Raw genomic sequence first — 23,478 nt, 5'->3', positions numbered from 1 at the left:
TAGGTACGCAAGATGCATGGGAACAGTACGCAGACCTACGCTGCGCAAAAAAACACTAATGTTAAACCTGTCTAACTAGGAACTCAGTTACACTTAGTGCGGTTAACACATATGTTTACACAATATGAATTATACTTTGGCTTTGTTACATGGGCATGCTTCTCTTTGTTATTCTGTGCCATCATTTTAACAGAACAAATGCCTATTGATTTCAATCAGATTTTTCATGTTGTTTAAGTTAGCATACATTTAGTCAGTCTCCGATGCTTTTGACAGGCAAACTTAACCTTTTCTTTTACCATTATGGTAAACTGATTCTTTTAAGTCCCATTATGCATCCAATTTGATCTGTAAAAACTGTGTGACAGCTTCATCAGAAAAAGAAGCCTTGTTGAAGATGTTAAAGGAACCTTTGATGATCCTGGTAACCCGCACACTATCCCTAGAAATGAGGTTACGATGTTGCCAATGATTGCAGTATGAATGCTCGAATAAGGATATAATATACTTTGTAACATCTGAATGGAATGTTTTTGCATTCTCCAGGTTGCGTGTATAGAGCAGTTATGGTTTTATAAGCTGTGCGCTGTGTGATATAATAATGCCTGTCATTTTTCATTATGATCTCTTGTTTTACCTGCATAATGTTGTCACTGCAAAGTTTGGAAACAAATGTGTTGATTAAGATAATGTTCGCTCGCATAGGAGCAATTGTGTGGGCAAACTATTTCAGAATGAAATGAGGACTGCTGCAGGGATTCAACCAGGGAGATGTTTATTTATGCCTTTGATGAATGCATTGAAAGCAAATACTGGGGCTGAATGACCTAAAGACATATAGACGCTTTCAAAATGTCATATACTAATTTCGGTCTCATGCAGATAAACCTGTGGCTAGCTAGGGGGAAAACATTGCCCTACAGGTGAATGGTGGCATAGATTGAAGCATATAAACAAAGTAATCTGAATAGTGTTTACTGAAATTACAGACCTGACTCATTCAAGTTTTTAACACCTTAAAAGGAAACACAAATTTTGTACAGCTCAGAATTTGCTGAAATATTTGGCAACCTTTGGCATTTTCATTATAGTCCTGGATAGCTTTGCCAAAATGAGTGGAAGATGAGTGGGAGGGGCTCGTTGCTAAGCCCACTTATCTTATTCTTGAAAATTTACGCCACTTTAGTGTTGTAAATTTTGATACAAATGTACTCCAGTCACTGACTGGAGTTCATCTCTAGAGGCAGCTCCTCACATGTAAGATGCAACCAAATCATGTCAGATACTGTATGCACCTACAGTACATCAACTATTGAGGGGTAAAAAAATGGTCTTTTTCCACTTCTTAGAGACACTTGATAAAGCTGCATGCACAGCTTCTGCTAGGGTGCAACGTGGATGCTCTACATGCACAATAGGGTCTATTAAAGCGAATCTGTCACCAGCTTTTGCAATATAGTTTACATTATTAAATAGGTACCTAAGTCTTGACGAAGATGGTATACTGACCTGACTTTGTATAACCATGTCAGAATGGTTATACAATTCTTTTTGAAAGTTTAAACTCAATCCTCACTCACCTAGCCTGTTTGTCCATATTGCCTGCTACTGAATCTCCACCCATCTGGCTTGATTGACAGCTCCTCAGTGACCCTCTTGCTGATGAAGTCAGACAGCCCTATCACTTGCATGAGGATCACATATCAATACACAGACATGCTATTCTTCTCCTGACCTGAGCATGACAGCGGCATAAAAATTCAGGCTGTCACACTCAGGTCAGGAGAACCAATGGCCAGTCTCAGTATTGAGATGCGATCTTCGTGCGAGTAATACAGCATTATGACTGTACCCTAGCACTGTTTTGTACGCGTTGTAACTGTCAGTCAGGTTGGGTGGGGGAGACTGAATTCACTTGGACTCGTGCACTTTCTTACACTTTAGTTGAATTAAGAAAATGCTCATTTCAATATCAGGATTATGCAATAATTTTAAAATGGATTTTCAAAGTAAATACAACAACATAATCAGATGTAAGATACAGTATATTTAATATTGCATGCAGTTTGTATTGTTAAATCGGGTAACAGATCTGGTTTGAACTTAAACCGAAGCGGAGCCGTCAGGTCAGGTGCAGCTGTGATACGTACATGCCATTCTTTTGGTGCATATGAATGACACATTAGTTGTTCATGCTCCCTCTAAAGTGTATAAATACATTACAGTTCGTAAATATTTTATAAACTAGATATTCTGAAATAATAGCACATTTTTTTCTGGCATATGATGATTGATATATATTATTGTATACAGTTGAAGATTTTCTCTGACAAGCCAACCGTTATATGTCATGCAGGCACCATACCAGTGAGGGATTGAGAACTGACAGTTTAGGAAAGTGCCATTCTGCTTGTACTACAGTCATCAAAGCAGCTAATTAAACACTTGCATTAAACTAGTTCATAGATTCTCAGCAGGGAAAACTTAAGAACTGAATGAGAGTGACTGTGTCCACCTCAATGATCAGTGGTGAGAGATGTGGATCATTCAAAAGTTTTTACAAAAGTGATTTACGAGATTTAAGTGAGAGCATTATTAAAAGAGGCACTGTGGAATTATTATAAGGCATCACAAGATGTGGTTTGTGTAGATTTCGTAGAATGTGAGGAGGGTCCTGGAAAATCAGTAAAGTGAAGATGTCTGTGTGTTACATTTTGCAGGGAAGAGTTATGGATGGAAGAAGAGGTCATGGTGGTCTGGACCAAATGCAAAGGAAAAGGGAAAATGAATGACAACAATCAGCGAGAACATCACTGGTGAGAACCTGCACAGCATACACATATACGGTCTGCAGAGCACTGGTGTAAAACGGATATGGTCATTGTATGGTGGTATTATCAGTCTTAGTACAGTGTTTTTGGTTAAAGTAGTTGTTCAAGCTTGAATTTAAAGTCTGCAGTGACTCTAAGTGATTGCAGATTTCAGAATCCTCACAGAGTTTCCGCTGTGAGGATTCTCCAGCTCTGGAAGTTGGTGATCATGTGCAGTGGCGTAACTCGAACAGTATGGGCCCCAATTATTGCAAGTCTTTAATAGCATTGGCCTTTTTATATAAGCCAAAGGGACTTTTGGGCTCCCCCTAGGATACAGGTCCAAAGTGTGCTTGCAACCCTTGCACCTACTGTAGTTATGCCCCTGATCATGTGAGTGCAAATGAGATTTGCATTCATGCCGTCACGTGCTAACTAGAGGTGCTCATCCTCGCTCAATACAAGTGACATTAGCAAAGTCGAGTACAATTAGTCAGAATGTCGTCGGAGGTGTGAAATTCGCATACTTGCAGTCACGATAGCCCGCTCCCAATGCCGACACCGGAGAATCCTCACAGTGTGCGATATAAGGATTCAGAAGTCCAAAGTTACATAGACTTTAACCTTAACGTTAAATGATCAGTATGGTGATGTTATCAATATTATGTATGCTGGTAATATTTGGTTGTGGTTTAATGGTATTGCAATATTATTATTTTGATACTATAATTATTTAATCTTATAAAGCAATACCACGTGCCACGCCACAGAGGCAACGGGAGATTAGGGAGGTTAATAAGTGGCTCAAGAATTGGTGTAGGAAGGAGGGGTTTGGGTTCCTGCAGAACTGGGCCGACTTCTCAGTGGGCTACAGGCTCTACGCTAGGGACGGGCTGCACCTCAATGGGGAAGGGGCAGCTGTGCTGGGGGAGAAAATGGTTAGAAGGTTGGAGGAGTGTTTAAACTAGGGATTGGGGGGGAGGGTATTCATTTTATAGGAGGGGAAGATAGTGCAGATAGAGAGCTGGGCACAAATAAGGAAGTTGGGGGTGGCGGTGGCATGGGGGGTGGGGTTAGAACAGTTAATAATTTAAGAAAGAATAGAGGTACAGAGAGTAACATCAAGTGCATGTATACTAATGCCAGAAGCCTCGCCAACAAAATGGACGAATTAGAACTAATGTTGTTGGAGCATAATTATGACATGGTGGGGATATCTGAGACGTGGCTGGATGAGAGCCATGACTGGGCTGTTAACTTGCAGGGCTATAGCCTGTTCAGAAATGACCGTACAGATAAGCGAGGGGGAGGGGTGTGTCTATATGTAAAATCTTCCTTAAAACCCATCCTGCGTGATAATATAGGTGAATTTAATGAAAATGTGGAGTCCCTGTGGGTGGAGATAAGGGGAGGGGGAAAAAATAATAAATTACTGATAGGGGTTTGTTATAAATCTCCAAAAATAATGGAAGCAATGGAGAATATCCTCGTAAAGCAAATAGATGAAGCTGCGACTCAAGGAGAAGTCATTATTATGGGGGACTTCAACTACCCTGAAATAGATTGGGGAACAGAAACCTGCAGTTCCAGCAAAGGTAATCGGTATTTGACAACTATGAGAGACAATTACCTTTCACAGCTGGTTCAGGACCCAACAAGGAGGGGGGCACTGCTAGACCTAATATTAACCAACAGGCCAGACCGCATATCAAATATAAGGGTTGGGGGTCACTTGGGGAATAGTGATCATAAAATAATAAGTTTTCATGTAACCTTTAATAAGATGGGTAGTAGGGGGGTGACAAGGACACTAAACTTCAGGAAGGCAAATTTCCAACGGATGAGAGAGGATCTTGGTGCAATTAACTGGGACGATATCCTGAGACACAAAAATACACAAAGAAAATGGGAGACGTTCATTAGCATCCTGGATAGGACCTGTGCACAGTATATACCGTATGGGAATAAACATACTAGAAATAGGAGGAAACCAATATGGCTAAATAGAGCTGTTAGGGGCGCAATAAGGAACAAAAAGAAAGCATTTAGAGAATTAAAGGAAGTAGGTAGTGAGGAGGCATTAAATAAATACAGAAAATTAAATACATTCTGTAAAAAGCAAATCAAGGCAGCAAAGATTGAGACAGAGAGACTCATTGCCAGAGAGAGTAAAAATAATCCCAAAATATTCTTTAACTATATAAATAGTAAGAAACTAAAAAATGACAATGTTGGCCCCCTTAAAAATAGTCTGGGTGAAATGGTGGATGAGGATGAGGAAAAAGCCAATCTGCTAAATGACTTTTTTTCATCAGTATTTACAAAAGAAAATCCCATGGCAGCCAATATGACTAGTGATAAAAATTCCCCATTAAATGTCACCTGCTTAACCCAGCAGGAAGTACAGCGGCGTCTAAAAATCACTAAAATTGACAAATCTCCGGGCCCGGATGGGATACACCCCCGAGTACTGCAGGAACTAAGTACAGTCATTGATAGACCATTATTTTTAATCTTTAAAGAGTCCATAATAACAGGGTCTGTACCACAGGACTGGCGTATAGCAAATGTGGTGCCAATATTCAAAAAAGGGGCAAAAACTGAACTCGGTAATTATAGGCCAGTAAGTTTAACCTCTACTGTGTGTAAAATCCTGGAGGGCATTCTAAGGGATGCTATACTGGAGTATCTGAAGAGGAATAACCTCATGACCCAGTATCAGCACGGGTTTACTAGGGACCGCTCATGTCAGACTAATTTGATCAGCTTCTATGAAGAGGTAAGTTCCGGACTGGACCAAGGGAACCCAGTGGACGTAGTGTATATGGACTTTTCCAAAGCTTTTGATACGGTGCCACACAAAAGGTTGATACATAAAATGAGAGTAATGGGGATAGGGGAAAATATGTGTAAGTGGGTTGAGAGCTGGCTCAGGGATAGGAAACAAAGGGTGGTTATTAATGGAGCACACTCGGACTGGGTCGCGGTTAGCAGTGGGGTACCACAGGGGTCAGTATTGGGCCCTCTTCTTTTTAACATATTTATTAATGACCTTGTAGGGGGCATTCAGAGTAGAATTTCAATATTTGCAGATGACACTAAACTCTGTAGGGTAATCAATACAGGGGAGGACAATTTTATATTACAGGATGATTTATGTAAACTAGAAGCTTGGGCTGATAAATGGCAAATGAGCTTTAATGGGGATAAATGTAAGGTCATGCACTTGGGTAGAAGTAATAAGATGTATAACTATGTGCTTAATTCTAAAACTCTGGGCAAAACCATCAATGAAAAAGACCTGGGTGTATGGGTGGATGACAGACTCATATTCAGTGGCCAGTGTCAGGCAGCTGCTACAAAGGCAAATAAAATAATGGGATGTATTAAAAGAGGCATAGATGCTCATGAGGAGAACATAATTTTACCTCTATACAAGTCACTAGTTCGACCACACTTAGAATACTGTGCACAGTTCTGGTCTCCGGTGTATAAGAAAGACATAGCTGAACTAGAGCGGGTGCAGAGAAGAGCGACCAAGGTTATTAGAGGACTGGGGGGTCTGCAATACCAAGATAGGTTATTACACTTGGGGCTATTTAGTTTGGAAAAACGAAGACTAAGGGGTGATCTTATTTTAATGTATAAATATATGAGGGGACAGTACAAAGACCTTTCTGATGATCTTTTTAATCATAGACCTGAGACAGGGACAAGGGGGCATCCTCTACGTCTGGAGGAAAGAAGGTTTAAGCATAATAACAGACGCGGATTATTTACTGTAAGAGCAGTGAGACTATGGAACTCTCTGCCGTATGGTGTTGTAATGAGTGATTCATTAATTAAATTTAAGAGGGGACTGGATACCTTTCTGGAAAAGTATAATATTACAGGGTATATACACTAGATTCCTTGATAAGGCGTTGATCCAGGGAACTAGTCTGATTGCCGTATGTGGAGTCGGGAAGGAATTTTTTTCCCCATGGTGGAGTTACTCATTGCCACATGGGTTTTTTTTGCCTTCCTCTGGATCAACATGTTAGGGCATGTTAGGTTAGGCTATGGGTTGAACTAGATGGACTTAAAGTCTTCCTTCAACCTCAATAACTATGTAATATTACTAGTATTATTATAAAAGTTGGTCTTGTAGAAAATCTTGATTTCCTCCAGGCATTATAGATTGGTATACTCATGTTAATAGAGGCTACATTACCGGTAACAAGAGGCCTCAGTAGTCAGCTCGGTGTCCCCTCACCCCAATGCGTGTTTTGTCCCTAGCTTCTTCCGGTGGCAACATTACCAAATATGTATATTTTCTTTATTTTTTCCTTTACTTTTAATGGGGAAAAAGTGGAACTTTTTTTTTTTTTTTAAACTTTGTATTTTTTACATATTTTTCTAGCCCCATTAAGGGACTTCAACCTCATATTATCACTATGGCCTCATTCACATGTCTGTGTTTAAACACAAACATGAAAAAATGGTAGCAGCGTCTCATCGGTATTTTGGATTTGTGTGTTATCAGTGTGTACGTTTTTACAATCAGTATTTTTCACAGATTAATAAAAAAATGAAAGCTTCATCTATCCTTTGCAATGTTAAATACGGCAGCACACAGAGGGCACATGGATGCCATAAGCATACTGTACGTTTTTCACGGACCCATAGACTCGTATTGGCCCTTTTCATCCGTGATACCAAAAAATGAACTTGTCTCTGTGAGTTTTGCACGGATACACAGTTCGTAAAATACCATGAACATGTGATTAGAATTATACATTATAATTGGTACGTGTTGTATCTATGAAAAACAACCGGACGCAATACGTAAGTGCAGCACGGACGTCTGAATGAGGCCACACTTATTGCTTGATATAGTGAAAATCTCAGTCACCCATGAAGCCTAGCGAATAACTGAGATTCACAGGAGGACCGACATGACAGCAAAGGGGGCCTTCAGAAGAAGTCCGGCTATCATGGTAACCTAACCAATCGATCCCCTGGGATAACATTGAGGGGGGCACAAGCATCAGTGCATGTTCCATTTAAATGCCGCTCTCAGAGATGCTACAGTTAAAGCCAGATGCCAGGTATATAACATAGCCAGTATCTGCCGCTTGTGGAGGGAGCTCTGCTTCTGAGAATGCTCCACTAGTGAAGACACTTTCTCAGATAGTGAATACAATGTCCTTTTGCGGGAAGGGGGTTAAAGGAATGTGTGACATTTTTCTTAAAAAAGGTAAAAGAATTTGGAGCAAAAATGGCAATGAATACCGCAAGAAAAAAGAAAAGTCGCTTAAAGAAGTCTTGAGTGAAGAATTGGGCCCAAAGTTTATATACAGTCATGGCTGAAAGTGTTGGCACCCCTTAAATTGTTCCCGAAAATGAAGTATTTATCCCAGAAGATTATTGCAATTGCAAATGTTTTGTTATACACATGTTTATTTCCTTTTGAGAATAAGGATAATCCCTCTATACTGTGACATCTCTTCAGATGTTTGTAGACTAGATCACACTGTTGACTCATGTGCATTCTGTGGTCTGTTAATATACCCAAGTCTTTTTCACACGTACTGTTGCTTAATTCTGTTCCTCCCATTCTGTAAGTGTAATTTTCGTTTTCTTTCCATATGTAGAATCTTGTATTTCCCTCTGTTAAATGCTATTCTATTAGTTGTTTCCCATTGTTCAAGCTTATGTAGAGCCTTCTGAATCCTTTCTTTCTTCTCTAGTGTTAGATATCCCTCCTAGCTTTGCATCGTCTGCAAATTTGTTTAAATTACCTTCAGTTGTCTTATCTAGATCATTTATAAAAATGTGGATCATCACTGGGGCCAGGACAGAGCCTTGTGGTACCCCACTTTAGACACTCTTCCAATTGGATGTGCAATCTTTTATTACCACTCTTTGAGTACGATCACTGAGCCAGTTATGAATCCACCTAATCGTAGCCTTGTCAATCTCTTACTTGGTCATTTTTTCAATAAGGATAGTGTGAGACACTTTATCAAATGCTTTGCTAAAGTCAATATATACTATATCTACTGCATTTCCCTGATCCACCCAGTCAGTGATCCCATCATAGAAGGAAATTAGATTAGTCTTGCATGACTTGTTTGCTACAAACCCATGCTGGCTCTGGTTAATTATTGTATTCTTATCCAAGTATTTACATACATGCTGTTTAATAATTCTGCTTAATTTTTAATTACCCATTAATTATTATTAATTATAAATTATAAATGCTGTTTAATAAATCTCCTAACAGCAAGTTTAAGATTTCTCCACAGGTGTTCAATGGGATATAGATCTGGACTCATTGCTGACCACTTCAGCACTCTTCATGGCTTTGTTTCCATCCATTTCTGGGTGCTTCTTGAAGTATGTTTCAAATACCCATGAATTAGGATGCAAACCCAGCTTTCTGACACTGGGCACTACATTGCATCCCAAAATCCTTTGGTAATCTTCAGATTTCATGATGCCTTGCACACAGTCAAGGCACCAAGAGGCGGGCAAAACAACCCCAAAACATATTTGAACCACTACCATATTTGACTGTAGGTATTGTGTGCTTTTATTTGTAGGCCTCATTCCATTTTTGGTAAACAGAAGAGTTATGTGCTTTACCAAAAAGCTCTATCTTGGTCTCATCTGTCCACAAGACACTTTCCCAGAATGATTTTGGCTTTTTCACATACATTTTGTCAAACTGCAGTCTAGCTTTTTTATGTCTCAATGTCAGCAGTGGGGTCCTCCTGGTTGTCCTGCCATAGCGTTTCATTTCATTCAAATGTTGATGGATAGTTCACGCTGACACTGATGCATCCTGAGTTTGCAGGACTGCTTGAATTTCTTTGGAACTTGATTTTGGCTGCTTATCTATGATCTGGACTATCTTACATTGATACCCTTGTCATGGGTGTGTGAGGTGTGACAGACAGTCATCCTGGATCTGGCTGTAGAAGGTCTTTGCATTTAGCTCAAGCACCTTCTTGATTTTTGTATCTTTATTATGGAAAGATATTCTTCTCCCAATAGTTACCTCCACCTTCTGCTGATAATCACACACCTGGGCTGAAGGTTTATATACATTCAATTACTGCACCATGGTGCGGGTGTTAGCTCATACTTGCCTCAGTCTTGTTAGAAGTTCTAACAGTCGGCTACTGTCTTTCCCTGAGGACCCTTGGAGGATTGCTGGCGTGACATCTCAGTTGTCTTCTCAAGCTAAGTGTTTACCCCCATTCGTCTTCCCTCTCTGTCTTTAGTTTTAGTAGGGACTGACTAGTGCTAACCCAGACCCCTCCCTATGTAGGGCCTATTGCTAGGGTCAGGCAGCGATTATGTTCCTGCCCGGCGATAGGTGCACAACCTATAAAGGGATGTTTAGGGCAGACAGGCTGATTTTAGATCTGCCTAGGGGTCTCCACTCCTCCCTTCCCTAGTGTTTGGGCTCCCCCTTCCCTATTCCCATTGTTGTGCATTTACTTAATCTTCACCCAGCGTGGCATACCTTTCATTAGTTTTTGTCTGCCGTCCACCTCGAGGGAAATTAGCTGCAGTGCCATAGGTTGTGAACATCTTGATTATGTTGCACATCGTGGACAAAGGAAAATAACGATCTCTGGAAATGGACTTGTAACCTTGAGATTGATGATATTTTCCAACAATTTCATTTTTCAAGTCCTCAGACAGTTCTCTTCCCCTCTGTCTGTTCTTCATGCTTAGTATGACACAGACAGACACACAATGCAAATATTGAGTCAACTTCTTCTCTTTTTATTTAGTTTCAGGTGTGATTTTCATATTGCCCATACATGTTACTTGCCACAGGTACATTTGAACGAGCATCACATGCTTGAAACAAAGTTGTTTACAAACAATTTTAGGAAGGTGTCAAAAATTTTGTTGTGGACCATTTTTGGGGTATTGCGTGAAATTACTGTATGTCCTTCTTTCTCCTTTTTTTGTGTTGTTCCAATACACACAAAGGAAATAAACATGTGTATGTCAAACCATCAAAACATGTGTAAGTGCCATTATTTTCTGGGAGAAATACTTCATTTTATGGAACAATTTCAAGGGTTTCAACACTTTCAGCCATGACAGTATATGATCTCAGGCTAATTCTATTTGTAATAGAATACCATCTGTCCAACCAAGGATTCATCTATTATTTTACTACCACTAGAGTCCTGATTGTACAGACATCAGCTGCAGAGACTAAGACAATAGACCGATGTAAGCAGGTGTGGACCTACCATTGGTGCAACCTAAGGCCCAAGAAATGAGGGGGCTCACTCCCACCTCCGAAGCAGGTGAAATTGTTCATTTAGACTGCGAAGAGCCCATGTACTGTTCTTGTACAGGGGGCCCTCTTCTCTCTGTGCCTATCAATGGATTTAAGGATGGGATGTCACTAACACCATAATCTAAGATGATGGATGTAACAGATTGTCTGTCACCAGTCACATATTTTACATAAAAGCTGCTATTTTCTGCATCAGATTAGCATCTTTTCTGATAACTTTAAGGAGAAACACAGAAAGAAACCTTACAGAACATATAAGATAAGAGGCGCATATGTCCACTCTCTCGCCTAAATTGTTATTTATACCACTATTAAAGCTGTTACCATTAGCTGTTCTGAAAGTGGAAGGAGGATGTATTTTAAGTTTATATTTAGAGAGGCAAAGAGGAAAAATAAGGGTTTTTAGCATGCATTTTCTCTCTGTAAATGATAGCCGGCCTTCAGAGGTCGTGTGGGAGAATATTGTAAAAGCACATTAATGTTGCTATTACCGCTAATGGAGAGAAAAGCAAATCTTAGCAGTATTACTCTGGCTCAGACACTAACCCTAGTGACGCTGTCTACAGAAATCCGTCTTTTCTTTATAAACTACTATTCACTAACTGGAAAGTGCTTAAGGGCGTTAAATTTGCTTAACCCTAGTTTTTTTCAGGCCTCCTGGCTATGAGATAAATTACACCTGAAATCCCTTCTCATCATTGTCTTACAGGGAACCTGACAGCTGATACATGCTGCCCGTCCATGGGCAGCATGGATCAGACTGTGGCTGCACAATTTCAGCCACATGTAATCAATTCTGAAACATTGCAGTGTTTAACAGAAAAACATAGTTTCACAGACATCAGGGACTGAGCTGCACAAAAGACTAGTTGAACAGGTGGGTCCCTGGCGGATTCTTCCTACCCACCGCCTTGGATTGACAGGTCTCTTCCTATACACCATTGCAGGAAGAGACCTGTCAATCACCTGGCAGTCCCCTTTCTCGCTGGGCCCCTGTGGGACTGTACAGGTTACCGCAATGGTATGTTCACCCCTGTTTGCACAGTAAAAAGGCACTTCAATACATCCTTCTCTTTAACCAGCTCGAGACTAGGCTATATACCCTTGTTCCTGACCAAGCACATTTTACTTTTTTTTCCTACATATAGATTAAATAGGTGTTAACTTCTTTTACATTTGGATATTCAATTACTTTTTGTATTTTTGTTTATGTGATACATCGGGCTTCATTTTTGCGTCACTGTCATATTCTCTTTTTCATTTTTTTTCTGCGGATATCAGGCTATATTGGTGGGAAAAGTAAGAAAATAATTGTCTGTTTTACTCTTCTTTATGACCAAAAATGACCACTAAAATGCATTTAAAAAATTGTTTCCCATTTTTTTTACAATTATTTTTTTATTTTGGGAAAAAAATGTTATGGGTTGGGGCTAGTAACAGCTATTTATAGACAGTGGCATTTTTAATTATTTTTGTTATTTATTTTTCATTTATTTTACATATTGTGCCTCTGTAAGGCCATAAAAGACCTTTTTGAGAGGAGATGGTTATTTCAATATTTTTATTTTCAACTTATTTTTCTTGTAACTGAGGCTTGTATATTAGACCCAGCTACAGGGGAAATGCAGTTTGCCGGCTGTATAACACTGCTAGCAAAGCTGTATAGGCCACCTGTGTGATCACATGACTGCTATGTAAGGAGGAGGAAGTGTTGCCAGTGCGACCTATTACTGCATACACAGCGCTTGTTTAGCACTGTGTATAAAGCAATAGAAAAGGTTCAGGCATGTTTTGTTCCGGCAAAAGGATGAACAGATCAGAATACCAGAATTCTTAATGCTAGTGTGTATTTTTTTAAAAGGTTTTTTTTTTTCACTTTAAAAAAATGACCCCAAAAAACTTTTATATCATAACATAACAAACTAAACAGGCACTCAAAATACCCTTGTCCAGTGCCAGCTTTACATTGGTCTTTGTGCTTTGGCTGCCAACAGCGTCAGACTGGAATAGTTTGGGCCCACCAGAGAAAATCATTCTTAGGGCCCACCATGCTTAAGGGTTGCTAGCTGCAGAGTCTTCCCTTAGCTTCCATCTAGTCAAGCTGGCAAACCAGCAAAATGCTAATTTGTTGGGTGCAATGATTTTTTTATGCTTGATTTAGAAACATCCTTATCGGCAGCAGATAATTTTGTGTAAACAAGAAAAGTGCTGCCGAGAACAATTATATTCTATGAGCACAGAAAGATTGTATTAATTAAACATGTGCCACATACTCCCACGAGACACATGAAACATACACACCAGTCACACACTAGACACAGGATACATACACACCAGTCAAACACTAGAGACAGGATACATGCACACCAATCACACGCTATACACAGGATTAGAGGGCGAACCCCTGGATGCTCGGGTCCGGACGAACAGTTAAGACACGTTTGGGTACCAGAACAGTACCCGGACCCGATTCACTTGAATGGGGAGCACGAACATCCAGTGTCATGCTCCTGACAGCGCGGCAAACACTTCTTCTCATCGGTGGTAAAGTTTACGTCCGGTCACTGGCGTCGGCTGATGTGACTACTGTTCCCATCAGCCTACGCATGCTGCAGCTAACAGCAGTCAGAGCAGGATCAGCTGATGGGAGTATTCATCAGCCAGTGCCTGCACTGTAAATAATAAATTTAAAAAAAAAAACCAGTGTGGGTTCCCCTGCAACCTTCAGTTGTCAGCGAGGCTGGTTAAGACACCTATCCATTACTAATCCTATAGTATCTGGTAAATAAACACACTGCCAGAATAAAGCAGTTAATTGAAAGAATGACACAGACTCCTTTAATGATTCTATATTAAACCATACTCACCTAACTCCGATTTCATTGAAGCCCTCATCTCCTGTAATAAAACAAAAAAAACAACAACCATATCCCTCACCTGTCCGTCATTCTGTCCCACACCATAATCCAAGTCTGGGGATCAATAGTTTTCAACATGGACGGTGCCAAGATGCGACTGTCCAGGCTGAGAAACACTCAGAATTGTGCTTGGCGGTGACGTCATTGAGGTTACTGCCGGGCCTCTGAACTGCAGTTTCCTCGGTGAGATCCCCGCTAGCACAGTGAGAAAGTCTCACGGTGTCGCGCTGAGCTCAGAGAGTTCACCGCAGTTCACTTTGAGAAATTTATCCTGGTGAATTCACTGCTGAACCGGGAGGGTTTTTCTCACTCCCCCTTTTCCACACAGCCCCTCATCATCCCCCTCTTCTCCACACAGCTCCTCATCATCCCCCCTTCTTTGCACAGCCCCTCATTATAACCCCTTCTCCACACAGCCCCTCATAATCATCGTCCCTATGCAGCCCCACTCATGTAACATCAACCCTTTACAAAATAAATTCCTCAGAGCACTCATACTGAGTCTTGGGTCCTCGTTCCCATCTATACATGGATTGGTCTATTGTGCAACCCCTAAGTCCTCTCCTCACAGGGCTCCATGGTGCAGCTCCTCATTTCCCTTCTCTCCAGCAGCCTGAGCACATTGCAGCTTCCTGCACCTGAAGGAGGCCCCACCCCTTCTGGTGGCATCATTCCCTTAATTAACTCAGCTCTAGACGTTCCCGTGCTGTGTGTGCAGTCTCATCGTCAGCTGAGTCTGTGATTGTGCCGGCCGTCTTCACTGCTCAGCAATAAGTGATGTGAATTGCATGCTTTTTCATCACCTGCTGCCGGATTCTATTGGTATCATCGAGCACTCCGCAGTTGAGAGCAGCGAGCGCAATGAGAAGGAAGCCGGCAGCAGCAGGTGATGAGAAAGCACTCACTTCACATCACTTGTTGCTGAGCAGTGCAGACGGCCCGCTGGCCCCAGGCATGGAATAACGCAATCACTGCACGCAATCGGAATACAGGGCAGAGCAGGCACTAATGTGAAGGAGGCAGGAGTTGTGGTGCTGGTCATGGGGCGGGCCCACTGGTGGATTCTCCGATTTCCCGGTGGGCCAATCCAACCCTAGCTGCCAATGACTGAATTTGGTAGCTTGTGCCGTTCACATCGGCAGATCCATGGAACTCAGTGACTGTCTGCAGCTGTTATTTTTACTGTTGTTATTAAGTCACTGCTGCATCCAAAACTCTGAGAATGAAGCAGAAGAAGAATACTGTCGCTGGACTCAAGGAGGGCGAGTCCCTGCTTTGTTTGTTATATTACATATAAAGTGTTTTGGGTCAATTTTTTCATAAAGTGGTAAACCCCTTTAACTGTACTGATACTTTGTAGCAAAGAGTAGAAAGATTTGCGATGTTTATGTGTTTACTTCTCGGAAGACTGTCTAGACAGGATACAATTGTAGCAAACCCTACTAGGACCCTATAAGTATTAAATGTTTTTACCCTTTGGATGGGAGCAATATTTTTCTTCCTCTCCCTGACAGCAAGATAAAAATGGGAGACATTAAAGAACAAAGTAAATTAGAAAGTTGCTGAATTATTGCTGTGGCAGTGGTATTTATTATCACGTGCCAGCAAGTCAGGTACCACTCCTGGCAAACATATTATGAATTGTGTGTTTCTCCAAAATGTCCTGTCTTGTAATTGGGTCTTCAGGCTGCTAGATGGTTTAGTGTTCATGGTGACAGTGGGTGTTTCTATCCATCATGTTGTTGGTTGCCCTCTTCTTATGGTCTTTTCAACTCAGTGAAGAATTGTGAAATGTTTTTATATTTTTCTTTCATTTTGGTCATATCAGTTTCTTTTCAAGATGGTTGTTCTCTAAATAAAATAAACCCCAAAAATTGTTTCCTTTTTGCTTTTAGGATATCATCAAACTTGCAAGTTTCTCCTGTATTTTATTTTATTTAGGTTTTCATGCTGATAATTCAGAGAAAAATAATACTTTATCTAGCAGTGAATGTTGTAAATCCCAAAATGGTTGTTTAGTCATAGAACAGTGTCACTCCACTATTTCTGATTACATCAACATAATATGTGCGGTACTAGACTAATTAGTTCTACATGTACACTTGACCGTCATATTGTCTAATAAAGGTCGCAAGACTTAAAATGTTCACGAATATTCTGATATACCATTCGTAAATAAAAGAAAACTGATCAAAGTCACAGTTTCATGGTTTTACCAAGGTTGAAAAAAAAACACAATTTCATTTAGTTTAACCTATAACCTAGCATGCAAACCTGCAATAATGACTACAATTGCTAAGGGTATGTGCACACGTCAGGATTTCTTGCAGAAATTTCCTGAAGAAAACCGGAAATTTTCTGCAAGAAATCCACATTTTTTTTTTTGCGTTTTTTTTCCTGGTTTTTTCGCGTTTTTTTTAGCATTTTGCAAGCGGAATTAGCTTGTAGAATGCTAAAGTTTTCCAAGCGATCTGTAGCATCGCTTGGAAAACTGACTGACAGGTTGGTCACACTTGTCAAACATACTGTTTGACAAGTGTGACCAACTTTTTACTATAGATGCTGCTTATGCAGCATCAATAGTAAAAAGATATCATGTTAAAAATAATAAAAAAAGTAAAAAAATGGTTATACTCACCTGCAGACAGCCGATCTCCTCAGCGGCGTCCGTTCCTATAGATGGTGTGTGCAGGACCTTCCATGACGTCGCGGTCATGTGAGCGGTCACATGAGCGGTCACGCGACCAATCACAAGACAGCGACGTCATCGCAGGTCCTTCACACAGAGCATCTATAGGAACGGAAGAGAGAGCATGCAGCGCTGAGAGGCGGGAACACTTCGGGGGCCATCGAAGGGGAGTATATGACTATTTTTAATTTTAATTCTTTTTTTTTGACCAATTACCGGTATATGGTGCCCAGTCCGTGGAGGAGAGACTCCTCTCCTCCACCCTGGGTACCAACCGCACATAATCTGCTTACTTCCCGCATGGTGTGCACAGCCCCGTGCGGGAAGTAAGCAGATCAATGCACTCCTAGGTGTGCGGAATCCCCGCAATTCCGCAAATTTAATGAACATGTTGCTTTTTTTTCCGCGATGCGATTTTTTTGTGGAAAAAAATGCAACATTTGCACAAAAAATGCGGAATACCCTGAAAATAATGGGAGGCATATGTTAGCGTTTTTTTTGCATTTTTTTCGCGTTTTTATCACGTTTTTATAGCGAAAAAACGCGAAAAAAAACGCGAAAAATACTGAACGTGTGCACATGGCCTCAAGGTGTAATCTAAAACATATATTTCTTTATTGATTACATTGTAAACATAAAACAGTAAAAAAAAAGGGTGGAAAAGAGGTGATCAATAAATTGTCAAAGCCAATCAACAGGGGTGTGGTTTTCTATAAATGTGTAACCCATAAATTCATATATCTAAATGCTCAAATATCGGCAATATTTTAACAACTATCTATAGCAGTTGTTATTAATCAGATCTGAAAAGTGGTAAGGAGTATAATCAGTAAAATACAGAAAGTAAAAAAAGTGATCAGTGTATAACTAAATAACGAAAATTAAAGCTAATAAATACCACAAAAAATACATTCATGGGCAATAATCGTGAATATGAATATTCCTCATCAATAAATAACCTACTGATTGCAGACTATCAGCGTGATGGATTAATGTATATAATGATTCAGCAGTAATAATGAATATATCATCCTCTATGTGGAGACCCTCCATTTACCTTAAGACATCTATGGTGTCCTGCATACCTGATATAATCTATGCATACCAGGGTATGTTAATTGAAATGACAACTAATCTTTACTGGCTCATAATTACTTAACATACTCTATGTGGTATCCACCCCTTGATGAAGCATCAGAGAACCGTGCCTTGGGCGTAGACGTGTGAGGCACAGTGTTCGGTATATATTATGTTTTTCTACTATTGCTTGCATTTTTGGTGCTTTTATCGTCATCATAATATACTGTATGTGCTACATCTGGATATGTTGAATCGTTTCATGGTTATTGACTATGAAGTTATTTTTAGTGTTATTTATTAGAGCTAATGTATATTATTTATTTTTGCACTAAGCACTTTTAATACGTATGTATTTAACCTATTACACTTGTTTGTATTTCACATAATTTGATGAGTATACAGTAAAGAACTCAATGAATGAATGAATGAATGAATAATAACTCAAGTTTCACAACATGTCCTGGTATTGCAGACCACTTATCCCCTTAATAACCTTAGCTAGTGATGAGCGAGTGTACTCGTTGCTCGGGTTTTCCCCCCGAGCACGCTCGGGTGACCTTCGAGAATTTATGACTGCTCGGGGATTTAGTTTTCATCACCTTAGCTGAATGATTTACAGCTACTAGCCAGGCTGAGTACATGTGGGGTTGCCTGGTTGCTAGGGAATCCCCACATGTAATTAAGCAGGCTAGTAGCTGTAAATCATTCAGCTGCCCCGATGAAAACTAAATCTCCGAGCAGTCATAAATACTCAGAGGTCACCCGAGTGTGCTTGGGGAAAACCTGAGCAAGGGGTATACTCGCTCATCACTAACCTTAGCCTCTGTAACCGCTCGAGTTCAGCTATGTCCTACCTATTTATTGGAGCCAAAAATTGTACACCCTATTCTAAGTGTATCCTGAGTAGTGACTTGTATAGAGGCAAAAATATGGATCCGATTGATTAAAACTGGCGTTCTACACATTGTGGAAATCAGTACATTGATCTTGCAACATCAAGTAGAACTTAATGCACAGTCACCACTAGTTCTGATGAAACAAACCTGGGTAATGTTGGCAACTGTGCAGGGGACACAGGTCACTAAAAGATGAGTGACATGGAGATTATTTTGGTGGAGCTTTCTGAAACTGGCGTGAAAAGGCCAAAAATGTCAATTGGGCAACTCTGTGTTATGCAAACATTTTACAACTATTCAAGTTGTTTTACGCCAGTTTTCTACCGTAAAGACTTTAATGTGTCAAAATGTTGTTCTTGCCATGAGCATTTATTCCTCTTTTAATGCATAATTTGATTTTGTTAGCCTTGGCTAATATTGGCCACTATTACTGGTCACTAAAATATCAGTTTTTATTTTTTTCTACCTACTGGCTGATAAGGTACATAGAAGTAGTATTATAGTAGTTACATTTTTGTACATAGTAGCAGTAGTATAGTAAATATATTCTTGTACATAGGAGCAGTATTATAGTAGTTATATTCTTGTACATAGGGGCAGTATTATAGTGGTTATATTCTTCTACATAGGAGCAGTAGTATAATAGTTATATTCTTGTACATAGGTACATTATTATAGTAGTTATATTCTTGTACATAGGGAGCAGTATTATAGCAGTTATATTCTTGTACATAGGGAGCAGTATTATAGCAGTTATAGTCTTGTACATAGGGAGCAGTATTATAGTAGTTATATTCTTGTACATAGGGACAGTATTATAGTAGTTATATTCTTGTACATAGGGGCAGTATTATAGTAGTTATATTCTTGTACATGGGAGCAGTATTATAGTAGTTATATTCTTGTACATATGAGCAGTATTATAGTAGTTATATTCTTGTACATAGGGAGCAGTATTATAGTAGTTATATTCTTGTAAATATGAGCAGTATTATAGTAGTTATATTCTTGTACATAGGGAGCAGTATTATAACAGTTATATTCTTGTACATAAGAGCAGTATTATAGTAGTTATATTCTTTTACATAGGAGCAGTATTATAGTAGTTATATTCTTGTACATAGGGGCAGTATTATAGTAGTTATATTCTTGTACATAGGGGCAGTATTATAGTAATTATATTCTTGTACATAGGAGCAGTATTATAGTAGTTATATTCTTGTACATAGGAGCAGTATTATAGTAGTAATATTCTTGTACATAGGGGCAGTATTATAGTAGTTATATTCTTGTACATAGGAGCAATATTATAGTAGTTATATTCTTGTACATGGGGGCAGTATTATAGTTGTCATATTATTGTACATAGGAGCAGTATTATAGTAGTTATATTCTTGTACATAGAGGCAGTATTAAGGTATGTTCCACATGGTGTATTTGCTGCGGATTGGACACTGCGTATAGCCGCAGCGTCCAATCCGCAGCGTCCAGATGTTACAGCATAGTGGATGGGATTTTATGAAATCCCATATCCACTATGCGTGCAAAAACGAAGGTGGCAAACCTTCATTTACGCACATACGGCACATCTTTATAGACCGCAGCATGTCTATTTATCTTGCGGAGACACTCAGTCTCTGCAAGATAAATAGCACCGTTCTATGTATAGGATGCGGTGATTCCGCATATGTTCAATGAACACATGCGGAATCACCGCGCGTACAAAAGCCGGCAGTGCTTTTGATGGAGCGGGGATCCGCTGCATTCAAAGCGCTGCTGTTACGCCACTTGGAAACATAGCCTTATAGTAGTTATATTCTTGCATATAAGGGCAGTATTATATTAGTTATATTCTTTTACATAGGGGGCCATATTGTAGTAGTAGTATTCCTTTCTACAGGAGCAGTAGTATAGTAATATTCTTCCACATATTTGTACATTACTTTATGTAGAAGTATCATAGTAGTTATATTCATGTACTGTACATAAGGAGGTATTATACTAATTATAGTGCAATCCACAGTCGACAACATTATAGTAGATAACTAAATGATTGAAATAATACTGTATTTAAGGAATATATTTATACGCTAACATGTAATAAGCAGTGTAGTTTTAAGCTCACCTCCAATAACAGGACATTTTTATTGTTTACATTTGGACAATTCTTTGGAAGATGACATCTCCTTTCAAAAAAAATTCTATGATAACATCAACACGAATGATGATTATTTCATAGGACATCTAATATTGAACATGTATTGAAATATCGGGTAACAGTATTAATAATGTAGTAAAAAGATGAAGTTAAAATTTAATGTGTTTAACGCTATTTCAGGAGTAAGATTCCATGTTGTTAAAGTACTGTAGTCCCAGACCTGGGTAGCAAAAATGAAACTCATTAAAAGGAAGAAGGGGAGAATTCATTTTACATTATCATCTTAAGATGATCTCTTTTATCACTATGTAACAAAAAGCTGTGACCAAAAATATGTTTTCAATCACAGGAAATGGCAATGGGAAATTATTTCCTAGGCACCGGAATGTCAAATCTGTGGCAACCAGATGCCCATACTTAAAGCCTACAAATTGTTAGGACTTCCTTATTTGTACAACTTTAGTATATCTTAACAAAGTAATATGTCATCTTCTTCACCTTCCAGCTGCATATATTTAGCCTTTACTTTTTCATAAACCTCAACAATCTTTAAAAAAAATCTACAAAGTACATTGTGTAATGAGAAAAGGGAAATGACGCTTCAGCCTGCCTGCAATAGATGGTATTCGAAATTGCATGCTGTGAGAGGGAAAAAAGAGCTGCAGGACACCTGATTGTTTTAGAAAACACAGATCACTTGTTAAATAACTTCACAACCATCCATTCACATTAGATGGCTGTTAGCGAGACAATGTTTCAGCCGATCGAGTCGTTCAGACCATTGTTTTGCCGACAGCCATCTTGGCCATCTGTCTCATGCACAGGATCACTCGTTTGGCTTAGTATTCTTGTGTCCACTATGAGAAAGCTTCTGACAGACTTCTATGACGGCAGCTTATCTCCGGGAGAACATAACATTTGGTATTTCAAAATCCCCCAACAATCAACCTACATTAGCGTAATGTGTATGGGGGGGCTTACGAGCTAGCAGACTCAGAAGTTATGCATAGACATAATATGTATTTATAAAAATCCATAATGGAAAGAAAAAATATCTAAAATGTTCAACTATTTTTTTTTACAATGGGTATATTTAAGGGGATTTATCCTGGTTCAAACCATTTCACATCAGTTGAGCTTAAATCCTAGATATTCAACAGTTAATAAAAACAATAAGGGGAATTTATGGAGACCTCTGTTCTTGACTTTCTGCTCGACATGTCTGGTCACACTTGGAATAACCATAGATAATGTCACATTAAAATTGCCCTTCACTACTATAAAATTACAGAAACTCATAAGGGGCACTTTTACATGACAAATGAATAGGTCCCAGTTCCCCGTAAAATGGGAAATTGATTGCAGACTTTTTAAAGATCCGTTAATTTGTCCACTTTATCACCTTATACCTCTTGCAGAACTGGCACGACAGGATGCTGTATTTTTTTAGGCTTCATCTGCCTTTCAGTCTTAGTAAAGTTATAAATGTCGCTTGCTGTCACTGATATCACAGAATAAAACTCAGAGAAACATTTGATATTCCGTGATAATAGCTTGCTTAAAATTCTGTGTTAACAGCACATATGTCCTCTTCCAAAAAAAGAATCTCGTGAAGCATCCTAATATTATCAATTATTTATAAGCCACGATACAATATGGGAGGTGCGAGACAGCGGTAGACATAAAATGCATAAATATATTTATTTCGTGCCAGCTTTATTAAAAAATAAATAAATAGAAACCAGCTTTTGATGGTTTGTGTCAACACTCAGCACTTTCTCTAAGGGAACTTTCCAAATTCAAGTAAATTAAAGGGTTTGAGAACAGGCTCATAAAATGCTCAGATGAAATCTGTGAACAAAATGCAATTATTCTTTTTTTTTGTTTAGAACGAGTTGAAAGCAAGTGTTTATTTTGTGTATAAGCAAAATATTAAATTGTTTATCTTGTAATATTCTGTTTTACTGTGTTTCACCGTTTTTTTTTTTCGCCTCTTCACTTATCTCTAATGAATAGTGCAAGTTAGAAGAGACAATGTTATAGTCTTCTAACATGAGCTGTGGGAAATTCAATTTTTTGTTATCCTACAGTTTGGCACCCAGAAAAGGAACACTTAGGTGTAAGATACCTGGAGTATAGGACAATGACACATTAAAGCACCACTTCAGCATTTTTTTTTTATTGCAGCGCCTGAGTGGTGCTAGTAATCTAATTTCCCTGTCCCAAGGCTCATATTTACTAGCCACCATCTTCCCATGTTCCTGGCTCTGCTTCTGTCAGTCTCCAGCAGTTTGTAACTTGCTGGATCGCTCCAATGCTTGCTGGGCGATCCGGAGGTCACAACTCAATGTAAGTCTATGAGAGTCAGAATGAGACTCTAATAGACTTATATTGAGAGTTTGTGACCATTATCTTTGTCTTCCTGTCAATCAGAAGTTGCGGTCACAATGTGGCAGTGCGGGACCCGAGCGGTGACGGAAAGACTGAGTTCATATCCATCATCATATTTGACCGAATAAATAGTCTAGCACTCAATGAAAATAAGAATTGCACTGAAAGAACCATATGCATCCTATTTTATAAGTCAATTGTGTCTGTTGTTTGCTTTGGTGT

The 23,478-nt window shown here is 39.3% G+C and overlaps 1 long non-coding RNA gene across 1 annotated transcript in view; it reads left to right on the top strand.

Moving 5' to 3' along the window:
* Nucleotides 1-23,478, top strand: part of LOC143787307 (uncharacterized) — a 220,025-nt gene that overhangs the window by 42,166 nt on the left and 154,381 nt on the right. The window contains exon 3 of the long non-coding RNA XR_013218321.1: nt 2,721-2,816. This is a non-coding gene — a long non-coding RNA (uncharacterized LOC143787307). The remainder of the gene's footprint in view (nt 1-2,720; nt 2,817-23,478) is intronic.

Source organism: Ranitomeya variabilis, chromosome 8, assembly GCF_051348905.1.
Source record: "Ranitomeya variabilis isolate aRanVar5 chromosome 8, aRanVar5.hap1, whole genome shotgun sequence".
Lineage (NCBI taxonomy): Eukaryota > Metazoa > Chordata > Amphibia > Anura > Dendrobatidae > Ranitomeya > Ranitomeya variabilis.
The sequence above is the reverse complement of the archived record's forward strand: the minus strand, read 5'-3'. Positions and strand labels throughout refer to the sequence as shown.